At 38.4% G+C, this 10,746-nt stretch overlaps 1 pseudogene; it reads left to right on the top strand.

Moving 5' to 3' along the window:
• The first annotated feature begins 7,718 nt into the window (after nucleotides 1–7,718).
• LOC105302937 lies at nucleotides 7,719–9,675 on the top strand (annotated as a pseudogene).
• The last annotated feature ends 1,071 nt before the right edge of the window (nucleotides 9,676–10,746 follow it).

Raw genomic sequence — 10,746 nt, forward strand, 5'->3', positions numbered from 1 at the left:
TGCTTCCCACCTCACCTCTCCAGAACGAGCCGGAAACATGTGCAGGAAGCTGAAAGGAAACACTCTCTATGGTGCAAGCCCCAGGAGTGTCCCTTATACCAAGAAACACACGCTCATCCTCAGAGCGATGGTTTGACTGAGAATTGGAACAGATTGATTATCTCAAAAGGCCGGAGGTATAGGCATGATGGGTGCAATTGCTTATAAGCCTTCACGAGTGTTTGTGCACACCCACCTTGAGGTCCCATCCTCCAGACAAACTCTACTGCTTTTCTGGTGGATGCGTGGGTGAGGGGTTGGAGGAAGCAGTTGGCATGACTCTGCCATTCTTCCCATCACAGGAAAACGACAGTATGAATATATAGTTTTCATTCTTCCCCATGTCACTACGACATTTTTTTTTCCTACCTGAGGCTGTAGTCGCAGGACTGGGCTATGACTACAATAGTCAGGGGCAGTCATGCTTTCTAGGCAGGAAACTGGAACTACACTTTTATACTTTTCTGTCAGAATTTTGTGGGCCCTGACTGAATGGGTTGTGCGTTCACTCCATTTGGCAAACACGGTGTTATCGGTGGTGCACCCATGCCGCCTAGTGGTGGATGCTGCCCGTTAGGCTGCAAAGGAGAGACACAGGGACACAAGAGCTGAGAGTGAAGCAAAGAATCCACGAGTTATGCAAAGAGGAAATTCAATATCCTTCAAAAAAGGCTTTCATAAATGGGTTTCTGTGACCTATGGGGACCTATTAGGAGGAGGAATACCTCCTGTTTCTTCCTCTCCATCAGTGCCAGGCATACAGTAAGTGCTCAGATTGCTGAAGAAACTGGATCTCATTTTGTGGACTGTTGAGCTGCAGGCCCCGAGAGCCAGAGCAGACTCCCACAACAAACTCTAAAACTCACAGAAAAGACCTCCTTCCTGTGGAGGTGGGCTCCAACGTGGTATTATGATTACAGTTCCTGGTCCATACATCTCTCCCATGTGCCAAGGAAACAAAGTTACAGAGCTCCTACTGACTGCTCCTGCTTCACAATATCTAACTATCACAGGAACACTCAGGGGAGATGTTTGACCCCATTTTATTGAGGGTCATAATTGAGTTGATAGGAGTTGCAGAAATGGAAGTTGGACTCCCCCATCTGCATCTTTGTGCCAGTAATCTATTGCTTATAACAAACCATCCCAAGGTGTAGTGGCTTAGTACAACAACACTTACTGAGTTCACCCTATTGGGCACTGGGCTCAGCTGTGGGGTCCCTTTCCTATCTTGAATCAGCTGGCAGTCGGCTTATGGGCTAGGATGGCTCTCTCATGTGTCTAGGGGTTGGTGGCTCCTGGCTGCGGTGATGAGGTATGACTAGGCCCTGGGACTGTAATCATCCAGTAGGCCAGCCTGGGCTTGTTCACGTGGCAGCTGGGACCTGAGTGCAGCAAGAGTGAGCAAGCTCCACACACAAGCACTTTTCACATTCACAAGCGCACATTTCCACAAGCTTCATTTTTACTAACATCCTAGTGGCCAGAGCAAGTCACATGATCAAGGCTGAATCAGGGCAACACCACAGGCCATGGCTAGGTGAAAGAAATAATTTATGACCATTTTTGCAATCTGCCACAGTATCCCCCCATAGAGATCTTAAGATGACCAAAAGAGAAGTGACTAAATACATTCTGAGTAGCAATAAAAATAATAGCAATTATTTGCACATAGAGGGAATCAAAACATGTAAAATGAACAATTGTTATTTTTATTCTTGAGGTTCAGAGAGGTGCAACAACTTCTCCGGGGTCACATAGCCAATTAGTGGCAGAGCTAGAGTGTGCACCCAGGGCTATCTGATTTCGAAGCTCATGCTCACAGCAACTGTCCTCTGCTCACTTGCCAGCACGTATCGTTCAGTTCCCTCATTAACAGGGACTTATGGAATATTTAATTCAGATTGCAAGCACTGTTTCTGCCTTCTGGTCCTTCTCCGCATTGTTCTCAGACAAGGAGACTGGCCCCATTTTGCAAAAGCCAGGTGACTGTTGTGCTTCTCATCCATATCACATGGTCAGGCAGTCAAGCCCAGACACAAAGAAGCAACCAGAGATGCTTTGTTTAAATCAATCACCCACCCACACCAGGAAAGATCACATTTAGAGTCTCCACTTCCACCTTCTTTAGGCTGTAATGAGGCATTACAACCCCCTCCTGGCAGGGGTCGCTGGACAGCTCCTGGTGGTTTCAGAGAAGTGGGAATAGGAAGTCAGGCTTCCATCCCTGCTGGCTACTCAGGAAGTCAGTCCTCTACTCCTGGGTGTCAATCGAGTTTGGGGAAACTGGACTTCCATCCTCCACCCAGCAGTAATGAGGAGGTCCACCCTCTCCCCAGTGCAGTGGAGTCAGGGCAGACATTCACCACCACCTAGTGGCAATAAGGACACGCTTCCTACCCATAGTTTCAGTAGAGGTCATGAGGAAGCACTAACGAGGCACTCATAATGACTGCTTGAGCAGTGTCAGCAATTCCAGCTCATGGTTCTTTAAGGTTAACAAAATTGACAAACACCTGGATAGACTCACTAAAGATAAAAGAGAAAAGACACAAATACACAAAATCAGGGAAGAAAGGGGGGAAATTATGAGACACCACAGAAATACAAAGGATCATACAAGAATACTATGAAAAAGCATATAACACCAAATTTAATAACCTAGAAGAAATGGACCAGTACTTAGAAAAATACCTTCCTAGACTGAATCAAGAAGAACTGGAAAATATAAATAGACTATTCAGCACTATGGAAATTGAAACAATCATCAAAAACATCCCCAAAAGTAAAAGTCCAGGACCAGAAGGCTTCACCAGTGAATTCTAAGCATTCAATGAAGATTTAATACCTGTTCTTCTCAAACTCTTCCAAAAAATCGAAGAGGAGGCAATACCTCCCAACTCATTTTATGTGGCCAGTATTACTCTGATGCCAAAATCTGGTAACGATAATGCAAAAAAAGAAAACTACAGACCAATATCTCTCATGAACACAGATGCAAAAATCCTAAATAAGATACTAGTGAACTGAATACAGCAATATATTAAAAAGATTATACACCATGGTCAAGTGGGCTTCATCCAAGGGGCACAGGGATGGTTCAATATATGCAAATCAATTAATGTGATACACCACATAAACAAATTAAAAAATAAGAATCATATGATCATATTAATAGATGCAGAAAAAGCCTTCAACAAGATACAGCATCCATTTATGATCAAAACACTTAACAAAATCGATATAGAAGGAAAGTAGCTTAACATAATAAAGGCCATATATGACAAACATTCAGTCAACATTATACTTAATGGTGAAAAACTAAAAACCTTCCCTCTAAGATCAGGAACAAGGCAAGGCTGTCCACTATCGCCACTGCTATTTAATATAATATTGGAGGTCCTAGCAAGTGCAATCAGACAAGAAAAAGATGTAAAATACATCCAAGTAGGAAACAAAGAAGTCAAACTGTCACTATTTGCAGATGACATGATTCTCTACATAGAAAACCCTAAAGACTCCACAAGAACACTACTAGAAACAATAAGCAAATACAGTAAAATTTCTGGATACAAAATGAATGTTCAAAAATCCATAGCATTCCTGTACTCTAGAAATGAAGTGTCAGAAAAAAAGTGGAGGAAATAATTCCTTTCACAATTGCAACAAAAAGAATAAAATACCTAGGAATAAATTTAACAAAACATGTGAAGCCCCTATACAATGAAAACTGCAAGACCCTATTAAAAGAAATCAAAGAAGATACAAAGGAATGGAAAGATATCCCGTGTTCTTGGATTGGAAGAATCAACATAGTTAAAATGGCCATATTACCCAAAGCATTAAACAGATTTAATGCAATCCCCATCAAAATCTCATCAGCATATTTTAAAGAAATAGACAAAAAATCATCAGATTTGTATGGAAGCATAAAGACCCCGAATTGCCAGAGCTATCCTGAGAAAAAAGAATGAGGCTGGAGGCATCACTCTGCCTGACTTCAAATTATACTACAAAGTGACAGTAATCAAAACGCTATGGTATGGGCAGAAAAACAGACACATGGACCAGTGGAACAGAATCAAGAGTCCAGAAATAAACCCATATTTATATGGGCAAATAATTTTCGCCCAAAAACATACATAAAAAACCGAAAACATACAGTAGAAAAAGGAAAGCCTCTTCAATAAATGGTGCTGGGAAAACTGGAAAGTCACGTGTAAAAGAATGAAACTAAACTGTTGTCTGTCACCACACACCAAAATTAACTCAAAATGGATTAAGGACCTAAATATAAGACCTGAAACAATAATATGCATAGAAGAAAACATAAGAATGAAACTCAAGGAACTTGGACTTAAAGAGGATTTTATGAATTTGACCTCAAAGGCAAAGGAAGTAAAAGCTAAAATAAATGAATTGGATTACATCAAACTAAAAAGCTTCTGCACAGTAAAAGAAACCATCAACAAGGTAAAGAGACAACCATCTTAATGGGAAAATATATTTGTAAGCCACACTTTTGATAAGGGCCTAATATCCAAAATATACAAAGAATTCATACAACCCAATAATAACAACAACAACAACAAAAAAAAACAAATGATTCAATCAAAAAATGGGCAAAGGATCTGAACAGACACTTCTCCCTAGAGGACATACAAATGGTCAAGAAACATATGAAAAGATGCTCAATATCACTAGCTATTAGGGAAATGCAAATCAAAACCACAATGAGATACTATCTCACACCTGTTAGAATAGCTATAATCAACAGGACAAGAAATAACAAATGCTGGAGAGGATGTGGAGAAATAGGAACCCTAATACACTGCTAGTGGGACTGAAAATTGGTACAGCCACTATGGAAAACAGTATGGAGGTTCCTCAAAAAACTAAGAATTGATCTACCATATGATCCAGCAATCTCTTTACTGGGTATTTATCTCAAGGACTTGAAAACTCATATCCGTAAAGATAATCGCACGCCAATGATCATAGCAGCATTATTCACAGTGGCCAGCACATGGAAGCAACCAAAGTGTCCTATGATAGATGACTGGATAAAAGAAGCTGTAGTACATATATGTAATGGAATATTACTCAGCCATAAGAAGAGATGAAATACTGCCATTTGTGACAACATGGGTGGACCTAGAGATGATCATGCTAAGCGAAATAAGCCAAACAGAAAAGGCTGAAAATCACATGATATCATTTATATGTGAGATATAAACCTAAAAGCAACAAATGAACAGGACAAACAAACAGTTGCTCATGGACATGGACTATAGACTAGTTGTTACCAGAGGACAGGGGGTGGGGCAAGAGGAGGTCATAGCATAGGGAAAGGGTGATAGCTGAAGGAAACTGGACTTTTGTGTGGTAAACACACAATAGAATATACAGATGTCAATTTTCCCAGAGGACAGGGGGTGGGGCAGAATATCACCCTTTCCCTACACTATGTACAATTACCAGAGGACAGGGGGTGGGGCAGGAGGAGGTCATAGTGTAGGGAAATATATGATAGCTGAAGGAAACTGGACTTTTGTGTGGTAAACACACAATAGAATATACAGATGTCAATTATAATGTACATCTGAAAATTAAATAATTGTATTAAACAATGTTACCCCAATAAACTTAATTTAAAAATATATGTTAATACTACTCAAAGCAATCTACGGAGTCAATGCTATCACTATCAATATCCCAAAGATGTTTTCTGAAGAAATAGAAAATTTATTCTAAAATTTATATGGAATCTCAAAAGGCCCCAAATAGCCAAAACAATCTTGAAAATGGAAAATAAATTTGGAAGACTCATACTTCCTAATTTCAAAATTTACTGCAAATCTACAGTAATCAAAACAGCGTGTTACTGGTATAAAGACAGGCATACAGACCATTGTAATAGAACAGAGATCCCAGAAATAATCCCTTGCATATTTGGCCAAGTGATCTTTGACAAGAGTGCCAAGACTAGTCAATGGAGAAAGGACAGTCTTTTCGACAAATGGTGCTGGGAAAACTGGGTATCCATATGCAAAAGAATAAAGTTGGATCATTACCACATGCCATATATAAAAATTAACTCGAAATGGAAAAAAGGTCTAAACATAAGAGCTAAAACTATAAAACTCTTAGGTGGAAATCTTTACGATGTTGGATTAGACATTGATTTCTTGGATATGACATCAAGAGCACAGACAACAAAAGCAAAAATAGCAAATTGGACTTTATCAAAATTAAAACTTTGTGCATTGAAGGATACTATCAAAAGAGTAAAAAGACAACCCACAGAATGGAAGAAAATATTTACAAGTCACATATCTAATATCCAGAATATGTAGAGAACTCCTAAAACAACAACAACAGCAACAAAAAAATAATATACCCAATTAAAAATAGGCAAAGTATTTGAATAGACTTTTCTCAGAGAGGATATGTAAATGGCCAATAAGCAGATAAAAAGATATTTAATAGCACTAATCATTAGGGAAATGCAAGTCAAAACCACACTCATTAGGATGTCTACTATCAAAAAGCAGAAAACAAGTCTAAGCATGGATGTGGAGAAATTAGAATCCTTGTGCACTGCTGGTGGGAATGTAAAATGGTGCGGTTGCTGTGGCATTTCTTCAAAACCTTAAACAGAATTACCATTTGATTCAGCAGTTCCACTCCTGGGTATATACACCAAAGAACTGAAAGCAAAAACCGAGGTTAACAGCAGCATCATTCACAGTAGCCAAAGGTGGAAACAACCTTTGACATTCAACAACAGATGAATGGATGAATGGAAAGTGTAATACATACATACAATGGAGTATTATTTGGCTTTAAAAGGGTGAAATTCTGACACATGCTACAACATGGGTGAAATTTTAAAACGTTATGCTAAGTAAATTAAGCCAGACATGAAAAGATAAGTACTATATGATTCCACTTATATGAGATACTTTGAGTAGCCAAATTTATAGACATAAAATACAGAACAGTGGTTACCAAGGGCTGGGGGAGTGAGGAATGGCAATTACTGATTTATGGGTATATAGTTGCAGTGTAAGATAATGAAAAAGTTCTGGAGTTAGACATGGTTATGGTTGCACAATGATGTGAATGTGCTTAATGCCACTGTAGTGTATAATTAAAAATTATTAAAATAGTAATTTTTATGTTAAATGGTTTTATGTTATCTATATTTTACCACCAAAAAGAAAAACAAAAATCCCTCACTACTCTGCAAACTTTTTAACTTTACCAATATGTCATGACTATGTTCCTGGTCAATATATATAAATCTAATTCATCCCTTTTAATAACTGTACGATATATCATAGGAATGGCATGCTATACTATATTTAACTACTCCCATATTGACAAACATTTGCTATTATAAATAATGCTGCAGTCAAAATTTTCAGGTTCTTATGATGTACTAGTTTTGTATACTGGAGTCTCCAAACTGATTACTGGGCAAAGTAAATAGTATATATAGATCTTTCTTCAATCTACTTTTAATTTTTGTTTGCACATAAACAAAAAAAGCAGGAAGGCAGATGTTCTGCAGTAGTTAGGTTATGGACTTGGCTGCATAAAACAAAAATCTCCAATAGCTATGACTTGTATAGGATATAATTTAATCCCTCTTCTACATAACAGTCTGAATGAAGATGCGCATTCCAAAACTAGTATGGATACTACTGCATGAGATTATCCAAGAAGCCAGCCTCTTTTTATCCTCTTACTCCACCATTCATTTTCATAGTCCAAGACGGCTCACTGCCATGTCCTCATTCCAGTCAACAGGAGAGGTGAGAAGATGGGCACACCCATTTTCTTTCAGGACTCCACCTAAAAGGAAACTGTACCACTTCCACTCATAGCTTATTGTCTTGATATTAGTCATGTAACCCATCCTAGTTAAAAGGGAGGCTGGGAAAACTCATACTCATTCTGAGTGGCCATGTGCCCAATTAGTACCATAGTGGCCAAGGAAAGATTGGATAATAAGCAATTCTATGACAAGATCTTCCAAAAGAATAGTCAATTATGTCAGCTATATTTATAAAATAAACCATTTTCCATTGAATTAAAATTTCATCCTTGTGTTTATTAAGACCCACAAATAATTGGATATTTCTAGACACCAATCTGCTCCAATATTATATTAAAATAGCTTTATAATAGTTGTTAGCTGTTCTTACTATGTCAATTTATAGTTATTGACATACTAGAAATTTATCTTTTGTTAACTGTTTGATTTAAGCTATTTGGTTTAAGTTATTTTTACAGATCAAGTTAAAGACGGTTAAACTTATTTTGTGAAAACTGGCACTTGGATATTATAATTTGAGGCAGAGATAATTTTCTTACTTCTAATTTTCAATGTTAAGAAGCATCACTCTTGATGGGCACTTGTGTTGCTTCCATATCTTGGCTATTATAAATAGTGCTGCAGTGAATGTAGGGGTGCATATATCTTTTTGAATTAGTGTTTTGGGTTGTTGTTGTTTTTTTTTTTGGTAAATACCCAGTAGTGGAATTTAAAGAAGATGTGGTACTTCTATACAATGGAATATTACTCAGCCATAAACAATAATGAAATCTTACCATTTACAACAAAATGGATGGACCTAGAGAACATTATGCTAAGTAAAATAAGTCAGATAGAGAAAGACAAATGCCATATGATCTTATTTATGTGTGGAATCTGAAAAACAAAATAAATGAACAAACAGAAACAGACTTGTAGATACAGAGAACAAATTAATGATTGCTAGATGGGAGGAGGGTAGGGGGACTGGGTGAAAATGGCGAAAGGGTTAAGAGGTACAAACTGGTAATTAACAATAGTCATGGGGTTGTAAAGTACAGCATAAGGAATACAGTCGACAATATTGTAATAACTATGTATGGAGCCAGGTGGGTACTAATCGTAAATTATATAAATGTCTATGCACTGTGCTGTTCACCTAAAACTAATATAAAATACTATTGAATGTCAACTATCATTGAAAAACAAAAATAATAATAAAAAAGGAGCGTCATTTTTCCCATAAGCGGTCTGAGGTGACCTCCGAAAATGGTTCACTGTCACTTGACCCAGAATATCCTGCAACATCATGCAAATCGAGAGGTTCAAATCTTCGTGTTTACTGTAAGAACAGTTGTGAAACTTCCCAGGCCATTAAGGGTATGCATATCCAAGAACTATATGAAGGATATCACTTTACAGAAGCAATGTATGCCATTCCATGGTTACAATGGTGGAGTTGGTAGGTATACTCAGGCCAAACAGTGGGGCTGGACACAGGGTTTGTGGCTCAAAAAAGTGCTGAATTTTCACTGCACGTTCTTAAAAATGCAGAGAGTAAAGCTGAACTTAAAGGTTTAGATGTAGACTCTCTAGTCACTGAGAACATCCAGGTGAACAAAGCTCCCAAGATGAGGCACAGAACTTACAAAGCTCATGGGCGAATTAACCCCTACATGAGCTCTCCCTGCCACACTGAGATGATCCCTACTGAAAAAGAGAAGATTGTTCCTAAATCAGAAGAGAAGCTTGCACAGAAGAAAAAGATATCCCAGAAGAAAATTAAGAAACAAAAACTTATGGCCCAGGAGTAAATTCTGTATCAAAAAAATGTTAATAAAATTAAAAAGCAAAAATTAATTAATTAATTGATCGATTAATTAAAGAAAGAAAGAAAGAAGCCTCTCTACCCGCCAATAACTACAACTAACGGGTCACACATTTGTTTCATCTTCACAGCCTCAGAGGAAAAGAAAACTTTACTTAAGGGAAAGCTTGAAAATGTCAGGGATCTAATGAATAGGAAGAGAATCTTCCAGGGTAACAGACATCCAGGACTCCATCTTATCATTCATTCAAAGATGAATATGTGTGAGCAAATGCCATGATGAGGCCTCGTGGTTAAATAAATTCCCAAGTTGATAGGAAATTAAAAAGTTGCTCTCCCAGTTCTGGCTCTGGCACATTATCCATCTGAAGTATGTGGCTCCATTAGCCTTTTAACTAACAGCCGCACCCCTCTACAATTATCAACTTCCACGGGGCCTCATTCACTCCTTTATAGAGGAAAAAATCATTCAGGTTTATGCCTTACCCTCAAAAGTACCTTCCTTTGACTTCATAGAAAAGAAAAGCTATTTGATCAAAAGAAACTACACTTGGGATCCCCTCCCCTTCCACCCTGCTGGTGTATAACCTTTGCCTTTCTCTAAAACCTAAAATACAGCATCTCTTCCAGGAAGACTTTCTTGGTTTCCAGCGCCCTCAACAATGGATAAGTTGGAAGGCATCTTAGAGATCTGGAAGGGAGGTTCTCCACCACCTCTGCCAGCACTCCTCCCCAGATTCTGGTCAGTAGGTTTGAGATGCAGCCTTAGCTCTTGCATTCTTTCAACTTCCACAGGGGATTATGAGCAAAAAATAGGATGGGAAACTATTCAACTAGTCCAGCCCTTAACTTACAGATGAGAGCATTGAGACCACATGATGCTACAAAGAATATCATGCATTCCTTAGTAGAAAGCAGCTCTTTCAAGGCAGAGACTTTATTTCCTTTTCCTTTGTGGCTCTAACTGCAGCACCTAGAACTATGCCTATCTGGCATGTGGCAGGGAAGGAAGAGAGGAAGGAAGGAAGGAAGGAAGGAAGGAAGGAAGGAAGGAAGG

The sequence above is a fragment of the Pteropus vampyrus genome, unplaced genomic scaffold, assembly GCF_000151845.1.
Source record: "Pteropus vampyrus isolate Shadow unplaced genomic scaffold, Pvam_2.0 Scaffold288, whole genome shotgun sequence".
Classification (NCBI taxonomy): Eukaryota; Metazoa; Chordata; class Mammalia; order Chiroptera; family Pteropodidae; genus Pteropus; species Pteropus vampyrus.